General features: G+C 42.1%; 1 protein-coding gene and 1 long non-coding RNA gene across 2 annotated transcripts in view; both read right to left on the minus strand.

Moving 5' to 3' along the window:
- Positions 1 to 26075, minus strand: part of LOC131150407 (uncharacterized) — a 49046-nt gene that overhangs the window by 11123 nt on the left and 11848 nt on the right. The gene's annotated exons all lie outside the window — the stretch shown is intronic.
- Positions 1125 to 25465, minus strand: LOC131150408 (uncharacterized). Its single transcript, XR_009135529.1, has 4 exons — positions 2736 to 25465; positions 2540 to 2627; positions 2030 to 2448; positions 1125 to 1944 (listed from the first exon to the last, which is right to left on the minus strand). It is a non-coding gene; the product is annotated as an uncharacterized LOC131150408 (long non-coding RNA).

The raw sequence follows: 26075 nt of genomic DNA on the forward strand, positions 1-26075 counted from the left end.
AATAATAATAATGGTAATGACAATAATAGTAATAATAGCAAAATAATAATAATAATAATAATAAAGATAAAAATACTAATAATAATAATAATAATAAATAATATTAATAATAATGATAATAATAATAATAATAAATAATATTAATAATAATGATAATAATAATAATAATAAATAAATAAATAATAGTGATAATAATAAATTACTTATAACAATATAGGAAAATAAATAATAATAATAATAATAATAATAAATTACTTATATCAATATAGGAAAATAATTAATAATGATAATAATAGTGAAAATAAAAATAATATAAATAACAACAATAAAAATCATAGTAATAATAATAATAATAATAATAATAATAATAATAATAATAATAATGAAATAATAGTGATAATAAAATAATAATAATAAAAATAAGGAAATAATAATAATAATAATACAATGAGAAAAGACCCCTTGTTCTATTTGGTTAGGGCAAAAATAGGGTGTCTACATCGAGAGCAGGTGATTTCAGATTTTTGGATTCATCAACGAAAGCCCTGTGTTCATCAATGAAGTGTCTTCTTGGTCTCGTCAACGAAATCCTGTGTTCATCGACGAGACGCCTATAATAAGGAATAACTATTTCCAGATTTTCTTGTGGGATGTAATTAGGAACATATAAAAAATAACTATTTTCTTAATTTCAAATTTTCAAAAATTTAAACTATGTTTCATCTTATAATAAGGAATAACTATTCGGTCAAATCATGCCATGTGTAATTCAATTCCCAAACACTGACATATTCTCAAATAATAATAATAATAATAATAATAATAATTTTAGAAAAAAAAACATTTAAATAACTCAACCAAAGAACTCGGACACTCTGAGGCACGTACTACTGAGGATGGATAACGACCACAAAGTTCATTGAGCGGAGATAGCATTCTTAAAACTCTTCCAAACATATTTTGATTAATTTGATTTTTATATTCACTTGAGTTAATTTTGAAATCCATTAATTTGTATGGTAGTTGGCTAGAGAAAATGTTAAGTCAAATATCCTACCAAACAAATTTTTTTATTGGACCAAAATAAAAACTAGTCACACAAAAACAAACAAACAACTAAGCAGATAGATAAAATAAATAAATAAATAAACTCAAATACTAAGTTCAAGAGTATGAAGTGTGCACAAGACACATGACTATACAAATGAAATGAAAATAATCAAATGCTATACAAGTGAAATGAAAATAATCAATGATATACAAATGGAATAAAAATAATCAATACTATACAAATGAAATAAAAATAATCAATGATATACATACAAATGAAATGAAAATAATGCTAAACTACTCGATGCCGCAGCGAAGTTGTCTACGGGGTCATGGTGGTTGCCGTCTGTGTTTGCCCTCTCCCTATTGGTCACCTGCATTAGGTGTCCTATCCCGTCGTCTTGGATGTGGATCATCTCCTCCAAGAGGTACTGCGTAATCATCATCCATGTGAAACGCACACGATAAAAACTGATATGATGTCTCTGGACAAGAACGAGGCGGCATAGCGGGTGCATCGACCTCCTCCCCATCGAAAATGTCGTCCAATAAAAATGACATTGATTGGGTGGCAGCAGAGTCAGATAGGGCATCATTCGGTCTACTAGACGGTCCCACAATATCAGTTGCACTGGAAGGCGCATACGATGCTGACGGACCGAACACGTACTCCGCCTGTACAACCGGTGGCGAGGAGATGGGACTCAATGGACGACTAGAGGAGGCATGTCATCCTCCTCGTATTGGAGCTGGTCAACCTCCTCGTGCTGGTGCATCAGGTTGAGCAGCTGGGATCCATTGACCATCCTTATGGACAAGGTTCAATGCAACACTCATCAATTGGTGGATAACAGCATCTGACGAGATTTCATTTGCCTCATGTACTATGTCAGCCTGCAGGATACGAAAAAATTTGGTTAACCCATGTAAATCGTAACATATATATAACAAAAGGAAGTGTGGGTTAAAGTCTTCTTACGAGGCTTAAATATATAGCAGTAGTCTTGTCGACGAAGCGACGTGTGATGGACCTATACCAGGTGAAGTATGGGTCATCCAAACGCATCGGACCGTCCTCCAACACTCCTGGTACGATGTACTCTCATCGATGCTCCCACACAGTCATGAATATCGCGCGTGTAGTCGCCCAGTCCGTGACCGCTCGACCGCGCCCATCCATGCCGTGGAGGTCATCCCCAACTACATCTACCCCTGACGTTAGAAAGCAATCAAGATGCCTTGTCAATACCCAAATTGCCGCATGACTCGGTCGGGGAGATACCACTCGATAATATGAAACCATATAAGTGGCACTCGGGCTACCCAAAGGCCACTCCCGACTGCATAATGAAGAGGTAGGTCGGTTAGAATCTCAGCCATGTAGGGCCTCCACAAGAACTGCACTTAAACATAAACAAAAGTTAAGCAAACTATACATAACTAAAAGAAAGAAAGAGAATATTATGTGTTATACTTAATTGGACTATACCTCATGCTCCCGATGCATGTCCAACTCGAACCTATACCAGGGCAATGTGTGTAGCGCAACCATCGGTGCCCTTAAGTCGTCCCTCCATCTGTATAAGATGAAATGTAAGTTTACGAATGTAACGACTAGTACTAAGAATTAGTATCCGTAGTACTTATAGAATGAATGAGGAGGGATAAATGATGTTGGTACTAACCGGTATGTGAGCGGGAGTGGGTCAACCGGACGACCGTCGTGGCCCCTTTGAATGTATAGGAAACCTCGCCGCGTAGGAGCTAAAGACAAAAATCTCTCCCAGGCCCAAATATGTAGTAGGCGAAATGGGCCAGTAATCTGTGTCTTCGAGTAGTGAGTGGCGCGACACATCTCCCTCTAAAGCCAAACCAAAGTAGAAGACCCCCAACTGTACTTGCGACACGCTCCTAAGTCCACATGGAGTGGAAGGAACATCAGATACGCATAGCTGCTTGAAATGTCACAAAATATCACCCCACATATCAAACGCAACAAGTGGTCTCGTGCGTGGCACGCTATAGTCTGTACATCTGCATCTGTCAGGAGCAGACGAAACACATCCCCCTTGAGGAACCGCATACGGATACGTGCACCAACCAACTCGCTATCAAGTAACACAACTCCTAACAAACACTTGCACAGAGTACGCAGGGCGAGTCATCCCCGACGGTCTGTAGGTATCTCTACTGGCCTGATAGTACGACCAGTGACGGGTAGCCCATCAATCGGCAGCCTAAACAAAACAGCGACATCCTAGAGTGTGACGGTCGTCTCCCTATGAGGTAGATGGAATGTGTGTGCCACAGGTCTCCATCGCTCCACCAAAGCTGTCACGAGATGTCAATCCAGCTAAATATGGACAATCTGATAAATACCATTAAACCCTGCATCGCGTATCTAGCGGATGATGTGGTCGTCTGCCTCAAACTAGCGCTCCGCAAACCGCATGCCCTCTTAATAGAGCAAGGGGTCGGCGTGTCCATTGGCTTACACTCGGCTGGCTCGGTGATCATCGCCCATCATCAAGGCGCTCGGATCACACGGCCCTAGATCAATCCTGCAAAATGCACCATCGCAATATAATAAATATATACAAAAGAAGAAGTGTACTAAAAGTCCTATAAGTGCGTACGAAGTCAATGCGACGGTCTAGCTGCATCCCCGGGTTGGGTCCTTCTCGGATACCTTGTGCGGTTATGTCCTTCTTGATGACATATGCTGCACATGCTCCTCTTCCTACCTTCCCTTGCGTCCATCTCATTGTGTATATGGGAGCTTTTAGGCCGACCTTTATGTCGAGCATATGCAAGATTTGTCTGTATAGTCAGCAACAAGGATGCTGGCTAGTACGCCTCATGCATAATCGGATAAAAATTCACAACATATGTCGCATAGTATTTGATAGTGCTCCAACATGACTCAACGTACTGCATAGCATTCAGCCGTATCTTTGCACATGTAGCGAGAAGGTGGGAGCATGAAAAGTGTAACGCTTGCCACTTCCCATATGAGCATTCGCGTCTATCCTAAATGCTCAAAGTTTGGACGTTGTTTCCTTTATGGAATCCCAACTGCACGGTCGTGATGCTAAAAGTACCCCTAGATCGGTTGAACGTCGTGACCCGATGTCCGATCGCCTTCAACTTCCTTTTCTTTTTATCGCTAGCAATATATGGGAATTGAATGAATTTTCTCCCCGATATTGCGTTACGAGCAGCCTCCTGTCGGCTGTTGAAATAATGTGCAACGCGAAAAAATGTCAGTTGCACAAGGGCCATGATTGGGAGGCTACGAACGCCTTTTAGGACGGCGTTGAAACATTCCACAAGGTTAGTGGTCATGTTCCCATACCTTCTATCACCGTCGTGGCACTGAGTCCACATATGAGGAGGGATCTGATCAAAAAAAGACTTCGCAGGTTCCCCACCCTCATCGAATATCCTATCCATCCACACGTTATATTTTCTTACCTGATGCTTCCTTCTTGCTCGCTCAGCCATACACTTAAGATTGACACCGTGTACTTTTGTGCTAAAGTTGTTGACCACGTGTCGAAGGTGTCGCAACGTTCCCAAGCGAAACAAAGCGAATGAAAAGTGAATTTTAAATTTTCGTGAAAAATAGTGTAATGGAGTCGCCACTAACCTTTTAGTGTGATTAGAACACTTGATTACTACCCAATTAAGAATAGAATCGGTCTGCATTACCAAAGACGGGGTCCGGAGTACGGTTACGCAAGGGGAAGGTCTTCAGACCCCCTACACGCCCATTCTTATGAATGATAACAGATTAATTGAAAATTATCTCAAAAATTAATTTAATTAGCCTTTAAAATTACTCCCCTTTTTAAAATTGTAAAACAAATACCAAAAAAAATAAAAATAAATAACATATAGGTATTCCCTCAGAACCAGGGCATATCATGCTTCGAAAAACTCAACGCCCTTCCTTGCAATCATTGGGATCAGAAAATAGAGAAAATAGGTTTTTTTTTTTTTTACAAAAAATAACTCTCAGGTATTTTGAAATTTATAGGATTTTTTTTTAGTAAGGAAAATTGACATTTTTGAAACCTTGGGAGGTTTTCGGCTCATTCGGGGTGAAAATGATTTATTGGACCTTGAAAATGTTTTTGTAATTTTTTCCAAGTGTGAAAACATTTTTTTGACTTTATGATTTTTCAATATTTTTCCCAAACTTCAAAATAGCACAAATAAAATTAAAACAAAACTCATAGAAGTTAAAGTTTGAAAATCTTTTTGGAATTTTTCCTAAAAAAACTTTTGTGATTTTTTTTTGGCATTTTATGATTTTTATGGGTTTTTTGAATCATTAGTCATTCAAAGAAAAAAAAAACATACTAAATAAAACAATAAATCGGCTCCATACTAATTCAAGGGTTCAAACAATTCGGAGAGAGATAAACGAGGTTTAGGTTCGAGATTGAACCTAACTTTGGGTTTGAGTCTTTGATTCACAACTTCATATCCCGTTTATTATACTTTAAAATGTAACCCAAGAAGGGAAAATCTATTAGTTTTACCTTTCGTTTTCCTCCCCTCCGGTCTTTTTTCTTGTCGGAGAGTCTACTGGGGCCAGTCTACAACATCTTCCCGAGAGTTGTTCTTAAGCTCTGACTCGAGGCACTACGGAGTGCCTTCTTCAAATGGAGTGACTCGACACCGGTAGGAAATGGAATCGGTCAACCGCTTGATCTTCTTTCTTTTTCCTCTCCTCCGGTCTTCTTTTCCTGCCGGTGAGTCTACTGGGGCCAGTCTACAGCGTCTTCCCGAGAGTTGTTCTTGAGCTCTGACTCGAGGCACTACGGAGTGCCTTCTTCAAATGGCGTGACTCGGCACCAGTAGGAAACGAGATCAATCGACCACTTGATCATCTAAGAGAATGAAACGTAACCTCATTCAGTAGAAGACTTCAATATTCAAAATCTTCTCCTTACCACTAAAAAAAACTAACTTCACAAACTTATAATAGAAGACTTTAATATTCGAAATCTTCTCCTTACCACCATCAAGAACTCCTCCTTTGTGCTTGGAATGAGAAGACTATTTATAGACTTAACTTGTGATAAGCATGAGAAAGAAGACATAGGGGAGTGATGATGGGGGGAACAAAATATGGGGTGAAGAATGATGAAGGGAATATAACATAGGAAGAATAAAAAAGAAAGGAACAAAGGATGTGGTGAGTGATGATGGGGGGAACAAAATATGGGATGAATGATGATGAAGGGAATATAGCATGGGAAGAATGATAAAGAAATGAACAAAGCATGTGGTGAGTGATGATGGGGGGAATAAAGTATGCGATGAAGAATGATGAAGGGAATATAGCATGGGACGAATGATAAAGGGAGGAAACATGACATGTGGTGAGTGATGATGGGGGGAACAAAGTATGAGATGAAAAATGATGAAGGAAATATAGCATTTGATGAATGATAAAGAGAGGAACAAAACATGTGATGAGTGATGATGGGGGGAACAAAGTATGGGGTGAAGAATGACGAACGAAATATAAAATGGGATGAATGATAAAGGGAAGAAACAAGATATGTGGTGAGTGATGATGAGGGAACAAAGCATGCTTGCATTTGACAAATTAGATAAATAATAATAATAATAATAATAATAATAATAATAATAATAATAATAATAATATGAGGGTCCTATAAGTTGTGTGGAGCCCAACGGAGATGTGTGGGACCCACGCGCCATGTGGGGTCCACGAGCCATTTGAGAGTTATAGGAACCCAAGCTAGTATGCACCGGATATAGGGATCCGAGCTAGCATACCAAAAGGTGTAATGTGCACCACATGTAGGAATCCGAGCTAGCGTACCAGGATGGGTAACGTGTACCACATGTAGGAATCCGAGCTAGCGTACCAAGACAGATGGGGCCTACAAACCTTATGGGATCCAATGGAGATATGTGGGGTCCACAAGCAGCTTAGGACCCACAAAGATGTGTGGGGTCCACAAGTGGTGTGGGACCTACAAACAGTGTGGGGGTCCACAAGCAGCGTGTGACCTACAATGATGTGTGGGGTCCACTAGCAGTGTGGGACTACAAAGATGTGTGGGGGTCCACAAGCAGCGTGGGACCTACAAAGATGTATAGATTCACAAACAATGTGGGAAGATTTGACATGAGGTCTCGGAAAGACCTGGTTAAAATTGGGGTGTCTACAGGTGTCTCTCTTTATAGGTCTTGTTGCTTTGGGGTAACAGTAGGAACTTTCCTATGCTATCTATAGCAACAGGCCTATAAAGATAAAAGACACCTATTTTAGTCAGGTCATACAATTGACCATGTGTCGTCTTTTAAGTAAGGTTATGTGCCGACCAAAAAATGGGGAGATGGAGGGTGACCTGGATTGAAAACGTGGCATGATGTGTTCCGTCTTGGGAAACATAGATCGAATGGCTCACAAAAGACTAAGTAGTATATGACCGTGTGTAGGAGGGCTTGCCACGTGTCAGTGGCCGAGTGGCTGGTCAAATGTGACCTAGATCTAGGCATGGCATAATCCTAACCGTCCTCGGATAACACAGCCAACGGTGATCAGGGTGGCCACGCAAGACTCTTCGTGTGTTGGGGAAAATGAGCCACATGTCGGTGGCCTGATTGGTGGGTGTGTGCGGGTGCGGATTGATGACGTGGCTCAATCCAAGCCGTTCTTGGAAAAGCGGGATTCAACAATGGAGGTGAGGCACGCTCGGATCGCTAACGTGCAGAGATCCTTACCGTCCCAAGAAAAGACACATCGAACGGTGAGCAGCAAGTGGTACTCATATTGCTAATGTGGATTGATCCTCACCATCCAAAGAAAAGACAAATCCGACGGTGAGCAGCAAGTGGTGTTCAGATTGCCAACGTGGAGCGATCCAAGTCGTCCCCAGAAGACACAGATCATGCAAGTGAGGAGGGGGCACAAATTTCTAATGCTGATGTGGAGTGATCTGTACCGTTGGTGCTATGCAAGGATTCATATGGATTTGATCCGCACTGATCTCCTATCGTGGCATGATCTGATCCATCCAATGTAGGGATGATCCAATGGCTTGTGGAGATGGCTCACAGGATTTTATGCGCATTAATGATGAGGGTCACGTACTTGCCATGTGTCACCTGGCGAGTGGAGAATTATGCCGACACTCATGATGGCTTCCTCTTTGAACGAGGTGATCCTAACCATTGCTAATCCGAGAGGATCAGACAGCTATCCAGAGTACTAACACGGTGAGATCAAGGTTGTTGATGGGGAATAGAAACAGACGGATACAAGGGAGCCACGTGTTTTCTTTGATCGAACAGATGATGGAATGTCGCGTGGTTAAATCTTGTGACTCCGAGGCTTTAAATACTTAAACCTAATTTTTTCATTATGTTCATTTTTCCATGTTTCATTCTCTCGAATGCTCTCTCTCTCCCTTCTCTCTTCTCTCACCCTCTCTGTTCTTCTCTTCTTTGCCCTTCCTTGCTCTTATTCGCTGCGAACCTGAAACCCTAGCCCCTCTATAATTCCCTTCCCATTCTCACCTACCTCCAAACTCTCTCTCTCTCTCTCTCTCTCTCTCTCTCTCTCTCTCTCTCTCTCTCTCTGTGCCTTTCTTCACCATTTCAGCATTTGGTGCCTAACTCTGAACTGTCCCTATTTTGATCTTATTTCAGGAGCCTAGACCTTTCTTCAGAAACCTTGGATTCTTGCAAACCTAAAATCATAAACATCACACAATTCTTTAGAGGTGACCCAGCTTCGACCGACCTCTTACTTTGTCTTCACGGCCAGATCTGGAGAGATCTGGCGAAGCCCAAATGAACGATGATCACTAGGAGTACCTCGATAGGGAAGATCAGCATAGATGCACAGGGAGTTCTTTCGCACTTCCAAAGAAGATAAGCGCTTTTTTTTTGTTTATATATATTTTTTCAATTTTGTGTATGCTTGATTGCTGGTTGTTATTTGCGTGGCAATTTAGGGCTTGAGGTATTAAGGTTTCTGGTTTAGAAGTTAGGGTTAGGGTTTCAAACGTTAGAGTTTCAGGTTGGTTAGTGAGGTTGAGGATGAGTCAACTCGTCTTCAACTCGAGTGAGTTGAGTGAATTCATAGGATCACGAGCGAGCCCCATGGGCTCTATCACGTGTCTAGGTCATGTGTGGGCTTTGAGACTCATGAGAATGGGCTTGAGTGAATCGGGCCTGAGTTTGTTTTCGAAAAATGGGCTTTGATTGAGTTTTAAAACGAGTCGGCCCGCTTCAGAAAAAATAAGGCCCAGGTCATTTTTAAAACGGGTTGGCCCACTTTCCCTTTTTAAAAAAATAAGGTCCGGGTTTATTTAAATGGTTGGGCTTGGATTGAGTTTTAAAATGGGCTGACCCACTTCAGAAAAAATAAAGGCTTGGGTTTATTTAAATGGTCGGACTCAGATTGAGTTTTAAAACGGGCCGACTCACTTCAAAACAAATAGGGCCTGAGTCACTTTTAAAACGGGCCGGTTTCTTTTAAAATAGATTTGGGGTTTTGGTTTTAAAAATGAACAAGTCTGGTTTTTTTTTTTTAAATAGTTGTTGGGCTTTGTGCAAAACAATTAGCTTCGGGTTCTTTTAAAATGGGCCCTAGGAATAAATGCACCCCCCCCCCCCTTTTTTTCGTTTTCTTTTTTTTCCTCAAGTTTAGATATTATGACTGCTCCACGTCTCTCAAAATCTGTTTCGGGATTTTTTTCGCCGCCTTGTGAACATAATCCTCCACTCACAACTGGGGGACTTCTCGATGCACATCAACCCTCTCTTCCTCCTATCATTCACACACTTTAAAACATACACAGCTGGGCAATCTCAATATTGTTCTATTTAACCCACTTCCTCTCACACCTAAACACTACAGGCGAACTCCCTGTGTAACTACAACCCATCTTTGGCCACCCTCTATTATGGCAACCATGCCTTAACCATTTCAAAAAAAAATACTCTCAATCATTTCTCATGGCAGGGGCTTCATCTTCCAAATGGGTTCCTAATTTGAAAGTGGCACCGGAGGTGCCAACTCGTCCTAGTGTCCTTGGCTCCTTCCAGCTCCCTCCTTAGTTTCAAAATGAAATGTTGAGGAATGAGACAGTACTGGCCACGATGTCTGATGTCGATGTAGCTACCCAGGCACTCTATCATAGTGCCCAAACAATGACCTCGACATCTCACTTAGCCCGTCATTTGCAGAAACAAAATGAAACCGCGACCCTCCTTGGAAATGAAGTCTACCTCTTACGGCAAAAATACCAAGAGGAACAACAGAAGATGAGGGACTTAAGGTAAGAAAATAAGATGCTGAAACGGGAGGTCGAAGATTTGAGAAGAATGGTGGCCGTTTACTCCAATGACCTTGTGTCTAAAATAGCCGAGTTGGAGAAAAGTCGGGAGGACATCCAGTGGGAGCATAAATGGCTCAAAACCATAATGAATGAAAAAGGCCAGACTTCTCGTTTCTCAACCTGAAAAGGTAAGTGGAGAGGCATGAAGAACTGTGATGTTATGTGTTTATGTTGCCATAGGCGGCGTGTAAATGTACACCCCCCCCCCCTCTTTTTTTTTTTGTATTTGTTTTACAATTTTAAAAAAGGGAGTAATTTTAAAGGCTAATTAAATTAATTTTTGGGATAATTTTCAATTAATCTGGTACCATTCATAAGAATGGGCGTGTAGGGGGTGCAAAGACCTTCCCCTTGCGTAACCGTACTCCTAAGCCCGTCTCTGGTAATGCAGACTAATTCTACCCTTAATTGGGTAGTAATCAAGTGTTCTAACCACACTAAAAGGTTAGTGGCGAGTTCATTACACTATTTTTCATGAAAATTTAAAATTCACTTTTCATTCGCTTTGTTCCACTTGAGAACGTTGCGACAGCTTGGCGATTACGCTGGGGACCATTGAGAGTCGAGTTAGTGATTAATCGTCAATTATCCCAATTTCAAATATAATGAACCTTTTGAATACCCCCGCTTTTTCTTTTTGTGCAAATTGATAACACTAATAGTGCATAGGTGAGTAATTGTGCATATTAATAACCATAACTTTTTTACCTACCTTTTATGTTCAAATAAGAGGTAATTGATACTTGTAAATATGTGCCATGTTGAGCATATGATTGGTTGGTAAGCATGTGATTAGTTGTACAAATTTCTAACATGTGATGTGTTGCATGTATTAGATTATGAATAATGAATGGATGAATGTGGGGTAGAGGACGTAGGATAAAATGGACGAACTCACACACCTTCACAGTTGTGTACCCGGGCTTTCCATTTTAGGATTAGATAGGGGTGTAATAGCGTTTGTCCCTTCGTAGCTTAAGCTTAATGGGACCCGCGAACCACTCCGCTTAGTGTGAGCTTTGTTCGGACCTTTATAATGATGGAATTTTAATTTGGGAACCTTTTGTCTATAGGGATAGAGTTTAATCACACGTGCTTATCCAAAATCCCCCACCTAGGACAAAGTCTCGAAGAGCCTTGTATATATCCACCCCGGGTTTGGGATAAGAACCCCATCCTTCTCCAAGAGATCTTATGGCTATACACATTGCATGGTAGTATTACTAACATATTGCATACATATAGGCATCCCACCCGCTTTACCAAGGTTCCGAGAAAAACCAGGGCCATCCATGGAGGATGCAATAATTTACTAGGAAACCGAATCTGTGGTACGGTTATATTCTGAAGATCAACAAAGACAATGGGGAGACAGCCTGAATAGAGAGTCAGTGGTGAAGTTACTGGCCAAAGTTTGCATATATACCCGGTCAAACCCATTGGATGAACTAAAGACTATTTGGAAAGGGTGGAAACCACAGCGCCGTTTGGAGTTCTCGCAGTTATACGGCCACATCGGTTTTCTGTTGCATATATCAGTGAACTTTCAGATGGTGAAGGCATTAGTCGACTTCTGGAATCCCCCGTACACATGTTTCATAGTCAATGGGATAGACATGGTTCCTACAATCGAAGAGTACACGTCACTCCTACATTTGATGAAACAGCGGTCACCTTATCACATTTATACGCCTGATTCTCGAGCTTCTCTGGCAAAAGAATTGTATAATGTTGCTGTAATCAAGATTCAGCGAGCCGCAGGGGAAGACGAGAAAATCACTTGGAAGTACCTAAAATTGTTGGAAGAAGAAGAAGGTAAGGAGGCTCATATGCATGTGCTAGCCCTGACCATATATGGTCTGGTTATTTTTCCGAAAGAATTAGGGACCATCGACTGAACCACCATTTCTTTTGTGGCACAAGTGAAGAATGGAGTTAATCTAGTCCCAGGCATTTTGGCGGAAACTTTCCGATCCCTCAACAAATGCAGGGGTAAGGGTCAAGAACGATTGAAGTGTTGTGTTCCTTTACTTTATGTTTGGTTTGCCAATCACCTGCCAAGTAACCGAGGGGGGTACTGTGACACCTTTTCAACTCTCAGAATTCCCTTAGTAGAGTTTGAAGGGGCTCAGCAGATCATCCAATGGAGCAAGGCCGTATGGAAAGAAAAATTATACAAATTGAGAGATTCGGGTCTAATTTGGCAAGCGCCATGGATGAAGCATTCCAGCATGATATACTGGTGTGGAAACCTCCCATGGGTCCCATTACTAGGTCCATGGGGAGGAGTGGCATATGCTCCTCTGATGGCCAGGAGGTAAATGGGGGCATCTCAATTTGTGCCAGCAACCCATGGGTTGGCAAAATCAGACTTCTCTTATACAGCAACGAATGCCCAAAATCAAATCAGGAAGTTCACAGTGACCTGGAAACACGTGCACTTGGTAGACCCAGGTGAGGAAGCAATTACAATTTAGGAGAGCTACAAGATATGGCGGGTCAACCGGGTGAACCCCCAATTCGAAGGAACTTTCGGAGCCCTTGCTACTCATGGCCAGTCATCAAAGGATCCACAGTTACAAATGGAGCCACACTCAAAGAAGGAAATGGTATCAGAAAGTCAACGGATAGAGCGAGGGAAGGAAGAGTTGGTGGCCTTTTACCATAAGAAAGTCAAACGGCAGAAAACTCAGCTCGTGTTGTCGGAAAAAGAGGTAGTGGCCTTTAGAAAAGAGAGACAAACGCTATGAGCTACACTCGATCAAAAATCCAAAACGTTGAAAGGCGCAAAGGTTGAAATTGAAAAGAGAACCCTCCGCATTCAAGAATTAGACAACCAATGGGATAAATAGAGGAGGACCTTTAGCCAGGCATTGGACAAGGCCGAACCATTCACAGAACAGGCCAGGTACTGGGAAGACAAATACCAAGCACTAAAGCAGAGAGTGGATAGATCAACACCCAGAGGGTCAAAGCCAGCCCAAGAAGGATCGCATTGCATCAACAAGAGCAAATGGGACAATCAGAATCCTCCGTCTGTGTAGTACATTCGAAAGATCCATGTTTTCCATGAAAAGTTATAATGAAATGATGATGATTTTTTTTAGAACCTTGGTCGAAGCACATAGGCTACATAATTGTATTTGCTCATTTATGCACTAAATACATATTTGCATAAACATTCACGGCATATCATACATTTGTACTAAAAGACGTGGGTTTCATGTTCAGAAGGAAAAGAGGCGTGATTGAGGATTGGAAAAATTGAGGCACCTACACACCCTTACAACACTTGCAGAAAAGCAAAAGCTATGACAGAACAGTTGGAAATCCGTGTCCTAAGCATCGAGTAGGGACAGGAGGAACTGAGCAACCAAATGAAAAGAATTTGGATTTGTTACTGAGCAAGGGAAAGACAGTTCAAGAATAGGAACATGAAGTAGATATGGATCCTATCAACCCTCCAGGCTTCACACCAATCCATGGGCAGTCATCTGGACCGCCACCGGTTATTTTAGAGGGACCACCTCCGAGTACAGCCACCTTCGTCCCGACAGCACCAATTCGAGGAAATGGGATGCCCCCGACAATGACGGCAGTTATAGGAACAGGCAACACCACAACTGAATACCATTGTGACGAGCTTGAAGAGTGATTGAAAGCCATCGAAGGGACCCGCACATCAAATTCTCTCAACCCTGCGGATCTATGCTTAGTGCCCAAGGTGGTGCTCCCACCAAAGTTTAAGGTGCCTGAATTCGAGAAGTTTGATGGAACTTAATGCCCTCAAACCCACCTACGGTTATACTGCCAAGCAATGGCCGCATACTCCGATGACGAAAAGTTGATGATACACTATTTCCGAAGCAATTTGACGGGGACAGCGGGGCAGGTGGTATATCCACCAAGACAAAACACGGGTCCGAACGTGGGGAGACCTAGCTACCACCTTTGTAGCCCACTATCGACATGTGATGGAAATGGCCCTTACCGAATGGCCCTGCTTGAAATGGAGAAGAAGCATGCTGAGACGTTCTGAGAATACGCCTACATATGGCGAGACCTAGTAGTCTAAGTTGACCCCCCGGTGGGTGACCGAGAAGCAATTTCCCTTTTTGTTAAAACTTTGAAGGAACCATACTGAGGGCATTTAAGGGGGGCAACTCCCCATGACTTTATGGACATAGTAATCGCAGGGGGGATCAAGGCCGACATTAAAGCAAGTCGTGTCGAAGAAAGTAGCATTGAAAGTGGTCCAAGTAGGAAGTGGACCAGAAAAAAGAAGGATGAAGAGACTCAGATGGTTTAGGGACCATCTAACAAAAAAAATACAAAGGGTCGTAGTCCATGGTCCAACCGAAACTTTGCAGTCGAACCTGCAGTGAATCAAGCAGCATACGTAAGCACCAGGCCCCAGTTTGTGGCCCGCGCATGTGCCAACCCAGCAGAACATACCAGCCCACCCGAGCCAACAGACACACACGAGAAATACACCCAAGAGTTTTCGGAGAGTGGACCCAATTCCCATGTTGTACGCAAACCTATTCCCTCATCTTCTAGAAGATGATATCTTCCATCCCCGGGATTCCTCTCACCAATCCTCCCCCGCACTGGTATAATCTCGAGGTCCAATGCGCGTACCATGCTGATTCTCTGGGGCACCTTATTGACTAGTGTTGGGCCTTCAAACACAAGGTGCAAGATCTAAGGGATGCTAGTTGGTTGTCACTCGATGGGAAGCCAATTGGTATTCATGAAAATCACTTGCCTAACCATGGAAGGGATAATGTTGGAATGATCGAAGAAGAAGCTGGGGAAAAATCAGAAAGAAGATGGGAACAAATGACGCTAGACTGGGTGTATGGTGAACTAACAACGGCAGGCCTAGCAGGACTAAAGGCTATTTTCCCTAAAGGCACCCCATGCGCATGCCAAAATACTATGAAAGGATCAGTACAACAATGTGGGACTTTCTGGATTTATCTAAGTAACTTGATTGATAGCAAACGAATGGAAGTTTGACGCATTCAAAAAACGAATGAAGTTTCAATTATAGGGGAATTTGACCATCCCCAATTCACCAACAAAACATTAATCCCCATCATGGGAAAAACCCCACAAGTCCCAGACGCCCTAGTTTGGGTAGTGATCGTAGCCCCTCTCCCTTTCACATACCGCAGTGACCGGGCAATGTCATGGAGGTACAATTGTGAAGTACACATTGAAGGAGAAACTAGCAGTGCCACTGAAGCAAGAGGGATAACCAGAAGTGGAAGGGTTTATACGCCATAGGTCTCAGAGAAAGAGCAGCCTAGCCAAGAATAGAATAGGAACCTGAAGAAGTCGGTTCAATCTCAGGAAGCCGCGGAATTCTTGAAAATAATTAAACACAGTGAATACAACATCATTGACCAACTAAAGAGGATGTCAGCCCATATCTTTATCTTGTCGCTGTTGTTGAGCTCGGAAGCCCATCGGGAAGCTCTATTAAAGGCCCTTAATCAAGCCTATACTCCCCAAGACATCAGCATCAATAATTTTAACCACGTGATTGGTGGTCTTACGACTACCAACTACATTACATTCGCTGATGAGGTGATCCCCGTGGAAGAACAGGGGCATAATCAGGTGTTGCACGTTTCTGCTAAATGCCGAGATCACATGATTGCACGAGTGTTGATTCATAATGGGTCATCTTTGAATGTCATGCCCATGACGACCCTACAAAAACTGCCTATTGACCCGTCCTACATAAGGCAAAACAATCTAACTGTGCGGGTTTTCAACGGCACCCGTAGAGAATCGGTGGGATCTATTGAAATTCCTGTGCAAATTGGACCGGTCACCTTCGACATTACATTCTCTAAGTCATGGTCATAACCCTGTCTTATAGCTGCTTATTGGGGAGGCTGTGGATACATAACACCGGGGCAGTTCTGTCTTCTTTGCACCAACGGATCAAATTTGTAGTGGATGGGAAATTGGTTTGCGTATACGGAGAAACAGACTTGATGGTAACCAAACCCACTTCCACCCCTTATGTGGAAGTTGCCAGAGAAGCCCTAAAGGATTCATTTCGAGCCTTTGAAATAATCAATGCAGCAACTGTGGTCGAAGGGTTCCTAAATCCCACAACCACGAGTTTCCTCAACAGCTCGCAGGATTGTGACAGAACTGATCAGACATGGGTATCATACGGGTCAAGGGCTGGGAAGATGTTTACAGGGGATTTTGAAGCCACTGGTAATTCCAGAAATGAAAGACAGATACGGTCTGGGATATAGGCCTATGTTTGTAGACAGGAAAAAGAAGAAAGCGGAAAAAGAAGCTTAGAGAAGGGAAAGACTCACTGGTGATACCAACGCTCGGTGGAGGTCAGGCGTCCCTCATGTCAATCAGACATTCATAAAAAGCAGTCAAGATGATCTTGAGTCTGAAATGAGACAGCTGAGCATATCTGTTCTAGATTCAAAGGTTTCATCAGCCACCTCAGACAAATGGGTCGGCCATCTTCAACTAGGAGAGGAACTGCACAATTGGAGTTCTTTTGATTGTCCCATTTTCTTCATGTAATGATTTCTTTTATTTCTAATTTTTCATTTTAAATTATAGTCATAGGCAATTTCTTCTCAGTTAATAAAAAATTATGCACTTTTTGACATTTGTTTGCATCCCTGTTTCAGCTGTCAAAATTTGTTTGCTATGACTTCATGCAGGAATAGGAGAGATAATGACACTAGTACCCTTGATAAAGAAATTGACATTAATTTTGAAAATATAATTCATGAAACCGAAATTGAAGAAGGTGAGGTGAATTTATCTCCTGAAATGGAAAGAATGTTGAAGTCAGATGAAAAGCCAACATTGACTAGTAGTAACCCCACCACTATAATCAACCTGGGAACTAAAGAGGGGCCTAAACAAGTAAAGATTGGAGCACTACTGAGGGGTGAGGAAAGGAGCAAAATAACTAAACTGTCAAAAGAATACCAAGATGTGTTCGCTTGGTCATATTAGGACATGCCCGGTCTAGACACGGTTTTGGTAACCCACAAGATTCCCCTCTACCCAAGTTCGAAGCCGGTCAAGCAAAAGTTAAGGAGAATGCAGCCAGAGATGTTGCTTAAGATAAAAGAAGAGGTGCAAAAACAATTTGAAGCTGGGTTTTTAGAGGTAGCCCAATATCCTGAATGGATGACCAACGTCATTCCAATAATGAAAAAGAATGGCAAAGTACGAGTTTGCGTGGACTACCAGGACCTAAATAAAGCTAGCTCCAAAGACAATTTCCCGCTCCCGCACATTGATGTTTTGGTGGACAACACCACGGGGCATGCTTTATTTTCCTTCATAGATGGTTTTTCAGGGTATAATCAAATCAAGATGGCACCAGAGGATAAGGAAAAAACCACTTTTATCACATTATAGGGGACTTTTTGTTATAAGGTCATGCCATTTGGTCTAAAGAATGTTGGGGCTACCTACCAAAGAGCTATGGTGACTCTATTCCATGACTTAATGCACAAAGAAATAAGGTGTATGTGGATGATATAATCGTCAAGTCACAAAATGACGGTGACCACGTGATGAACTTGGAGAGGTTATTCAAAAGGCTCCGAAAATGCCAATTAAAACTGAACCTGGAAAAGTGCGCCTTTGGCACTACTTCTAGAAAATTATTGGGGTTTATTGTAAGCGAGAAAGGAATCGAAGTCAAATTTGATAAAATCAGAGCCATTCAAGAAATGCCTAGTGTCAAGACTGAAAAGAAGGTGAGGAGTTTCTTGGGTAGGCTCAATTACATAGCTCGATTCATATCCCAACTAACTGCTACCTGTGAACCCATTTTAAGTTGTTAAGAAAAAATAACCCCGAGAGGTGGAATGAGGAATGCCAAGAAGCTTTTGAGAAAATAAAGGAATACCTCCTGAACCCCCTGGTGCTAGTACCCTAGGTGCCGGGAAGGCCGCTGATTCTGTACTTGGCAATATAAAAAAATTCCATGGGTTGTGTATTGGGCCATCATGATAAGTCGGGAAGAAAAGAAAGGGCCATTTATTACCTTAGCAGAAAGTTCACAGAATATGAATTTAAGTACTCGGACTTGGAGAAAACATGTTGTGCTCTAGTTTGGATAGTCAGTAGGCTGAAACAATACACATTGTATTACTCGACCTGGCTGATTTCCAAAATGGACGCGATCAAGTTCATCTTTGAAAAGCCCATGGTAACAGGACGGGTTGCACGGTGGCAGATGTTCTTGACTGAATATGATATCACCTATGTGACTCGAAAAGCTATTAAAGGAAGCGTCATTGCGGAGTATCTGGCAGATAGAGCTGTGGAAGATTACCAGCCTATGGAGTTTGACTTCCCAAATAAGGATATCGATTTGATAAGCCAAGAAGAAGAAGATTACGAAGGATGGAAGATGTTATTTGATGGGGCGGTCAATGTGTGGGGACATGGAATAGGAGTCGTACTCATATCACCAGAATGGAGGCATTATTCGGCGTAGCCAAGCTGATTTTTCCGTTCACCAATAACAGAGTAGAATATGAAGCGTCTATATTGGGTTTACAAGCCGCCATGGATCGAGATATCAAAGAATTAGTCGTGAAGGGAGATTCAGCCTTGGTTGTTCATTAAGTGACAGGAGACTGGGAAACCTAGGATTCCAAATTGGTGCCATATCAAGAGTACATTCAAGATATGATCAAAGAATTTGATAGCATTAGGTTCTCACACCTACCAAGGGAAAACAATTTATGTCCTGATGCCCTGGCAACCCTAGCGACTTTGATCAAAGTAGAACCTGGAGTGGAGATTGATCCGATTCAAATCAGAATACCATTAGAGCCCGCTCACTATGCAGTGGTAGAAGAAGCTAACGGAAAGCCCTGGTTCCATGACATTCGGACATACATCCAGCAAAATGAGTACCTTGAAGGAGCAACCAGCAATGACCGAAAGATGATCAAGAGGTTGGTCATGGGATTCTTCATGGATGGTGAGGTGTTATACAAAAGGAACCACGATATGACCCTTCTACATTGTGTAGAAGAGCAGGAAGCACGACACATCATGCATGAGGTCCACGAGGGAGTATGTGGTACTCATGCCGGGGATCACTCATTGGCGTGAAAAATCCTCAGGAGTGGATATTACTGGATGACAATGGAAAGGGATTGCATTGAATATGCCCGAAAGTGCCATAAATGCCAAATTTACAGAGACCGAATTCAAGTTCCACCAGCCCCGCTCCATGCCCTATCCGCACCTTGGCCCTTCTCAGCCTGGGGCATGGACATGATTGGGCCGATTACTCCGAAAGCCAGCAATGGGTACCGTTTCATCTTTGTGGCAATTCACTATTTCACAAAATGGGTAGAGGCGGCGTCATACTCTAGTGTCACACAGAACGTGGTCAGTCGTTTCATAAAGAGGGAGTTAATTTGCCGGTATGGAGTTCCCGAAAGGATAATCACAAATAATCCCAAGAACCTGAATAACAAAGTAATAACAAAGTTGTGTAATTAGTTCAAGGTTAGGCACTATAATTCGGCTCCTTATAGACCACAGATGAATGGGGCAGTGGAAGCAGCCAATAAGAACATCAAGAGTATCGTGGAAAAGATGACGAAAACCTACAAAGATTGGCATGACAAGCTCCCTTTTGCCTTAATGGCATACAGAACCACAGTTCGAACCTCAACAGGTGCCACTCCTTTCTTACTAGTGTACGGGACGGAGGTTGTGGTCCCGATAGAGGTTGAAATCCCATCCCTACGGGTTCTGAAGGAAGCAAAGTTGACCGAAGTAGAATGGATACAATCTTGGTATGATCAGTTGAACTTGATTAAGGAAAAAAGGATGACTGCAATAGCTCATGGGCAGTTGTACCAGAAAAGGATGATGAGGGCATTCAACAAGATGCGACCTCGGTAATTCCAGGAAGGGGATTTAGTATTGAGAAAGATTTTGCCAATCCATATGGATCCCCGCGGTAAATGGACACCTAATTACGAAGGGCCTTATGTGGTAAAAAGGGCATTCTCAGGAGGCGCCTTGTTGCTAGCAGACATGGATGGAGCCGAGCTCCTACACCTTGTTAATTGTGATGCTATAAAGAAATATTATGCTTAGAGGCCTTGTACACTCTCCAAAGAAAGCAATAAATTGATCATGTTGCTATTCCATGCTCCCTCTATTTGTTCGTATTTTGATTAGATGATAGATGGTCATTTTTGGCTGACCAGTTACCCCTTAAAAAAACTAAAATTTGTCTATCACTTGGAAAACCCTTTTGAACTTAAAAGTCAAGCCATTTTCTTCAAAAGTCATTTCCCAAATTTAAACTAGGTTAAGATTTTCAAAAGTCAAGAAAATCATGCGAGGCAATAACGCAGTGCCAAAATGACGGCATGTCATTTTTCTGCTACCCAAAAGTTAGAGAAAGAAAACACCCCTTGCTACCCTCTATTGTGCCTGAAAATGTTTAATCTTTTGTTTAAATCCGCCAAAGAATCACACCCCACACTGGGACAGTTTTGGAAAGACTAATCCCGAACGAAACCTAAAAAAAAAAAAAGGAAAATGCAGCAAAAGAACAAAGGGGAAAATCAAAGCAAAGGCGAGGTAGGAGATATGCTTCGTTTGTGATCTTTGGCCAATTCCCTCTTTGGTAAAATTTATAAGTTCGAGCCTCATGCACCATTTCTTCTTTAACCAATACCCACAGCATACATTACAACCCGAATGAAAAGACTTGACCAGATTGGCATATGTTGTTGCCTAAAATGATTTGTCAGACTCAATATTAAGTTTGAACAACGTAATGACTTGATCCTGTAAAAGTACATAGGCAGCTTGTTCAAATTAACAAGCTCGATCAATGCTTACAAAAACCCCAAACTGGGGGAATACACATTCATCTGGGGGTGGGACTTTGAGCTTTAGTTTTCTCATTCTTCTGAAAGCCCTCATCCTTAAAGCCAATGTTTCGTCCCAAGTCTTAAAGACCATTTAGAGATTAAAACATGAACAATGCCCAATCGGGCCATGGACAAACAAATGAACGAAGAGTATCATTCGGTTTTATAGTGTCAAAAGGAGGAATGAGTTCTTTTCGGTGAAAAACGGCAGTTCTTGTAAAGGGAAGAGTTTTTTTGGCTTTATAAATTGACGTCATCACCTTGACAAAGGGCACTGGTGTCGAGTTTACCCTCTTCCCAAAATAATTTCTGAACATAGAAAAAGAATTATTTTGCATAGTCTAATTCACTGAGTCAGCAAATTAATGTCATAAATGCATAATCAAAAATCCTTTTGTTTTTCAAATCCCTAAAAAATGGACATTCAAAAAAAAAAAAAAAACTAAAGAGTTCTCGATACTGGGGGCAAATTTTGGACGTCTATTGAATTTGAAAGGGGAGCAGGGCTAGCAATGATGGTAACTGGGACAGATTTTGGGTTGAGTTTTGTCTAAACTGATTTTGATGCCTTTATATCAAAACACAAGATGAAGATATAGCCAAGATCAATGGCAGGTAAACATTGGGGTAGATTTTGAGCACTTTTGGAATTTGAAACATGTCTAGAATCCTCGGCTACTAGGGATTTGAAAACATGGCCGAGAGCAGGCACAAACCAATGTAATTCGGGAAAATGACGAGATGCATTTTTAATGAATCAATTCAGGGACCCTTATATTGGATCGAAATTTGAAAATGGCCAAGGATAAGGATAGGGTTGTCCATTACAGGCATGTTGGAGGAAGGAAAGTTCATGCATTAGCATGCATTCCTTGCATTGCATGAGAAAGAAAATACAAAGGACATCTCATACAATGTGCATACATCTTTGCACTCATACATTATTATGTACACGTACACATGGTAACATATCATTGCATTCTGGCATCTCAGGTAGCAACATGCATACATATAGCAATGGAGTACCATTCATTTATACTTGTCTGGTTAAATAAACTTTTGAATAATCATTTTGCATCCTTGATTGAGCTATTCTTGTCTTGACATATTTGAAATTGTGGCAGTTGACCCCAAGAATCAATTGAGGCATTGGTTGTTGAGTCTCAAAGTAGGTAATCTAAAGCCAGCAAAAAAAAGAGAGGAAAAAAAAAAAGGAATCTCAAAGTAGTGATTTTTCCAACACGAGATTTCCTACCCAAAAATTTTGGCTTGGGTCATCGTACCCCTACGACTCGGATTCCTCCATCCGCAGCAAGCCAACATAGAGGTTTGGGTCATTGTACCCCCACGGCTCAGATTCCTACATTTGCAGAAAACCGACACAAAGGTTTGGGTCATCGTACCCCTACGGCTCGGATTCCTACATCCGCAGCAAACCGACACAGAGGTTTGGGTCATCGTACCCCCACGGCTCGGACTCCTACATCTGCAACAAACTGACGCAAAGGTTTCGGTCATCATACCCCTACGGCTTGGATTCCTACATCCAAAGCAAACTAACACAGATGTTTGGGTCATCGTGCCCCCACGGCACGGATTCCTACATCTGCAGCAAACCGACACAAAGGTTTGGGTCATCGTACCCCTACGGCTCAGATTCCTACATCCAAAGCAAATTGACACAGAGGTTTGGGTCATCGTACCCCCATGGCTCAGATTCCTACATCTGTAGCAAACTAACACAAGGGTTTGGGTCATCGTACCCCTACAGCTCGGATTCCTACATCCAAAGCAAACCGACATAGAAGTTTGGGTCATCGTACCCCCACGGCTCGGATTCCTACATCTGCAGTAAACTGACACAAAGGTTTGGGTCATCGTACCCCTACGGCTCGGATTCCTACATCTGCAGCAAACCGACACAGAGGTTTGGGTCATCGTACACCCACGGCTCGGACTCCCACGCTCACAGCAAACCGACACAAAATTTTGGGTCATCGTACCCATGTTGCTCAGATTCCTACATCCGCAGCAAACCGACACCAAGGTTTGCGTTATCATACCCATGTGACTCAGATTCCTACATCTGCAGCAAACCGACATAAAGGTTTGGGTCATCGTACCCATGTGGCCTAGATTCCTACATCCATAGCCAACCATCATAGAGGTTTGGGTCATTGTACCCCCATGGCCCAAATTTTTACATCCATAGCAAGTCATTCGGAGGATATTATAACCCGGTTCGGTGTACCAGCAATATTCTTGTCCTCAGTAAAAAAAAAAAAACCACCCAAATTTTATTAATTATCCTCACTTATGGTGGAGGAATACCGTGGTTACAGTTACAGTTCTGGGAGATTACAATAATTAAACCAAAACTCTCCCAAAACCAAATCAAAACTTTTCAAAAAAAAAACGGGGGGGGGGGGGGGGTGTACATATACACGCCACGTATGGCAACATAAACACATAACATCACGGCTCTTCATGCCTCTCCACTTACCTTTTCAGTTTGAGAAATGAGAAGTCTGACCTTTTTCATGCACTATGGTTTTGGGCCATTTATGCTCCCGCTGGATGTCCTCCCGACTTTTCTCCAACTCGACTATTTTACACCCAAGGTCGTTGGAATAAACGGCCACCATTTTTCTCAAATCTTTGACCTCCCGTTTCAGCATCTTATTTTCTTGCCTTAAGTCCCTCATCTTCTATTGTTCCTCTTAGTACTTCTGCCGTAAGAGGTAGGCTTCATTTTCGAGGAGGGTCGCGGTTTCGTTCTGTTTCTGCAAACGACGGGCTAAGTGAGATATCGAGGTCATTGTTTGGGCACTATGGTAGAGTGTCTGGGTGGCTACACCGGCATAAGACATCGTGACCAATACTGTCTCATTCCTCAGCATTTAATTTTGAAACTGAGGAGGGAGATGGAAGGAGCCAAGGACACTAGGACGAGTTGGTACCTCCGATGCCATATTCAAATAAGGAACCTGTTTGGAAGATGAAGCCCCTGCCATGAGAAATGATTGAGAGTATTTTTTTTTTTTTTTAAATGGTTAAGGCGCGGTTGCCATAACAGAGGGTGGCCAAAGATGGGTTGAAGTTATACGGGGAATTCGCCTGTAGTGTTTAGGTGTGAGAGGAAGTTGGTTAAATAGAACAATATTGAGACTGCCCAGTTGTATATGTTTTAAAGTGTGTGAATGACAGAATGAAGAGAGGGTTGATGTGCATTGAGAAGTCCTCCAGCTGTCAATGGAGGATTATGTTCACAAGGCGGCGAAAAAAATCCTGAGACAGATTTTGAGAGACGTGGAGCAGTCATAATATCTAAACTTGAGGAAAAGAAAAAAGGGGGGGGCGCATTTATTCCCAGAGCCCGTTTTAAAAGAACCTGAAACCAATTGTTTTACACAAAGCCCAACAACTATTTAAAAAAAAAAATCAGGCCTGTTCATTTTTAAAACCAAAACCCCAAATCTATTTTAAAAGAAACCGGCTTGTTTTAAAAGTGACCTAGACCCTATTTTTTCTGAAGTGGGTCAGCCCGTTTTAAAACTCAATCTGAGTCCGACCATTTAAATAAATTCAGGCCTTTATTTTTTCTGAAGTGAGCCGACCCGTTTTAAAACTCAATCTGAGCCTAACCATTTAAATAAACCCGGGCCTTATTTTTTAAAAAAGGGAAAGTGGGCCGACCCATTTTAAAAATGACCTGGGCCCTATTTTTTCTGAACCAGGTCGACCCGTTTTAAAACTTAATCAAAGCCCATTTTTCGAAAACAAACTCAGACCCGATTCACTCAAGTCTGTTTTCATGAGTCCCAAAGCCCACACGTGACCTAGACACGTGATAAAGCCTATGTGGCTCGCTCGTGATCCTCTGAATTCACTCAACTCACTCGAGTCAAAGACGAGTTGACTCATCCTCAACCTCACCATCCAACCTGAAACCCTAACGTTCGAAACCCTAACCCTAACTTCTAAATCAGAAACCTTAATACCTCAAGCCCTAAATTGCCATGCAAATAACAACCAGCAATCAAGCATACACAAAATTGTAAAAATATATATGAACAAAAAAAAAAAAAGAGTTTATCTTCTTTGGAAGTGCGAAAGAACTCCACGTGCATCTATGCTGATCTTCCCTATCGAGGCACTCCTAGAGATCATCGTTCGTTTGGGCTTCACCAGATCTCTCCAGATCTGGCCGCGAAGACAGAGTAAGAGGTTGGTCAGAGCTGGGTCATCTCTAAAGAATTGTGTGATGTTTAGGATTTTAGGTTTGCAAGGATCTAAGGTTTCTGAAGAAAGGTTTAGGCTCCTAAAATAAGATCAAAGATAGAGACAGTTGAGAGTTAGGCACCAAATGCTGAAATGGTGAAGAAAGGTAAAGAGAGAGAGAGAGAGAGAGAGAGAGAGAGAGAGAGAGAGAGAGTTTGGAGGTAGGCGAGAGTGGGAAAGGAATTGCAGAGGGGCTAGGGTTTCAGGTTCGCAGTGAATAAGAGCAGGGAAGGGGAAAGAAAAGAAGAACAGAGAGGGTGAGAGAAGAGAGACTGAAAGAGAAGAACAGAGAGGGTGAGAGAAGAGAGAAGGGAGAGAAAGAGCATTTGAGAGAATGAAACATGGAAAAATGAACAGAATGAAAAAATTAGGTTTAAGTATCTAAAGCCCCGGAGCCACAAGATTCAACCACATG

Source organism: Malania oleifera, chromosome 3 (assembly GCF_029873635.1).
Source record: "Malania oleifera isolate guangnan ecotype guangnan chromosome 3, ASM2987363v1, whole genome shotgun sequence".
NCBI classification, from domain to species: Eukaryota; Viridiplantae; Streptophyta; class Magnoliopsida; order Santalales; family Ximeniaceae; genus Malania; species Malania oleifera.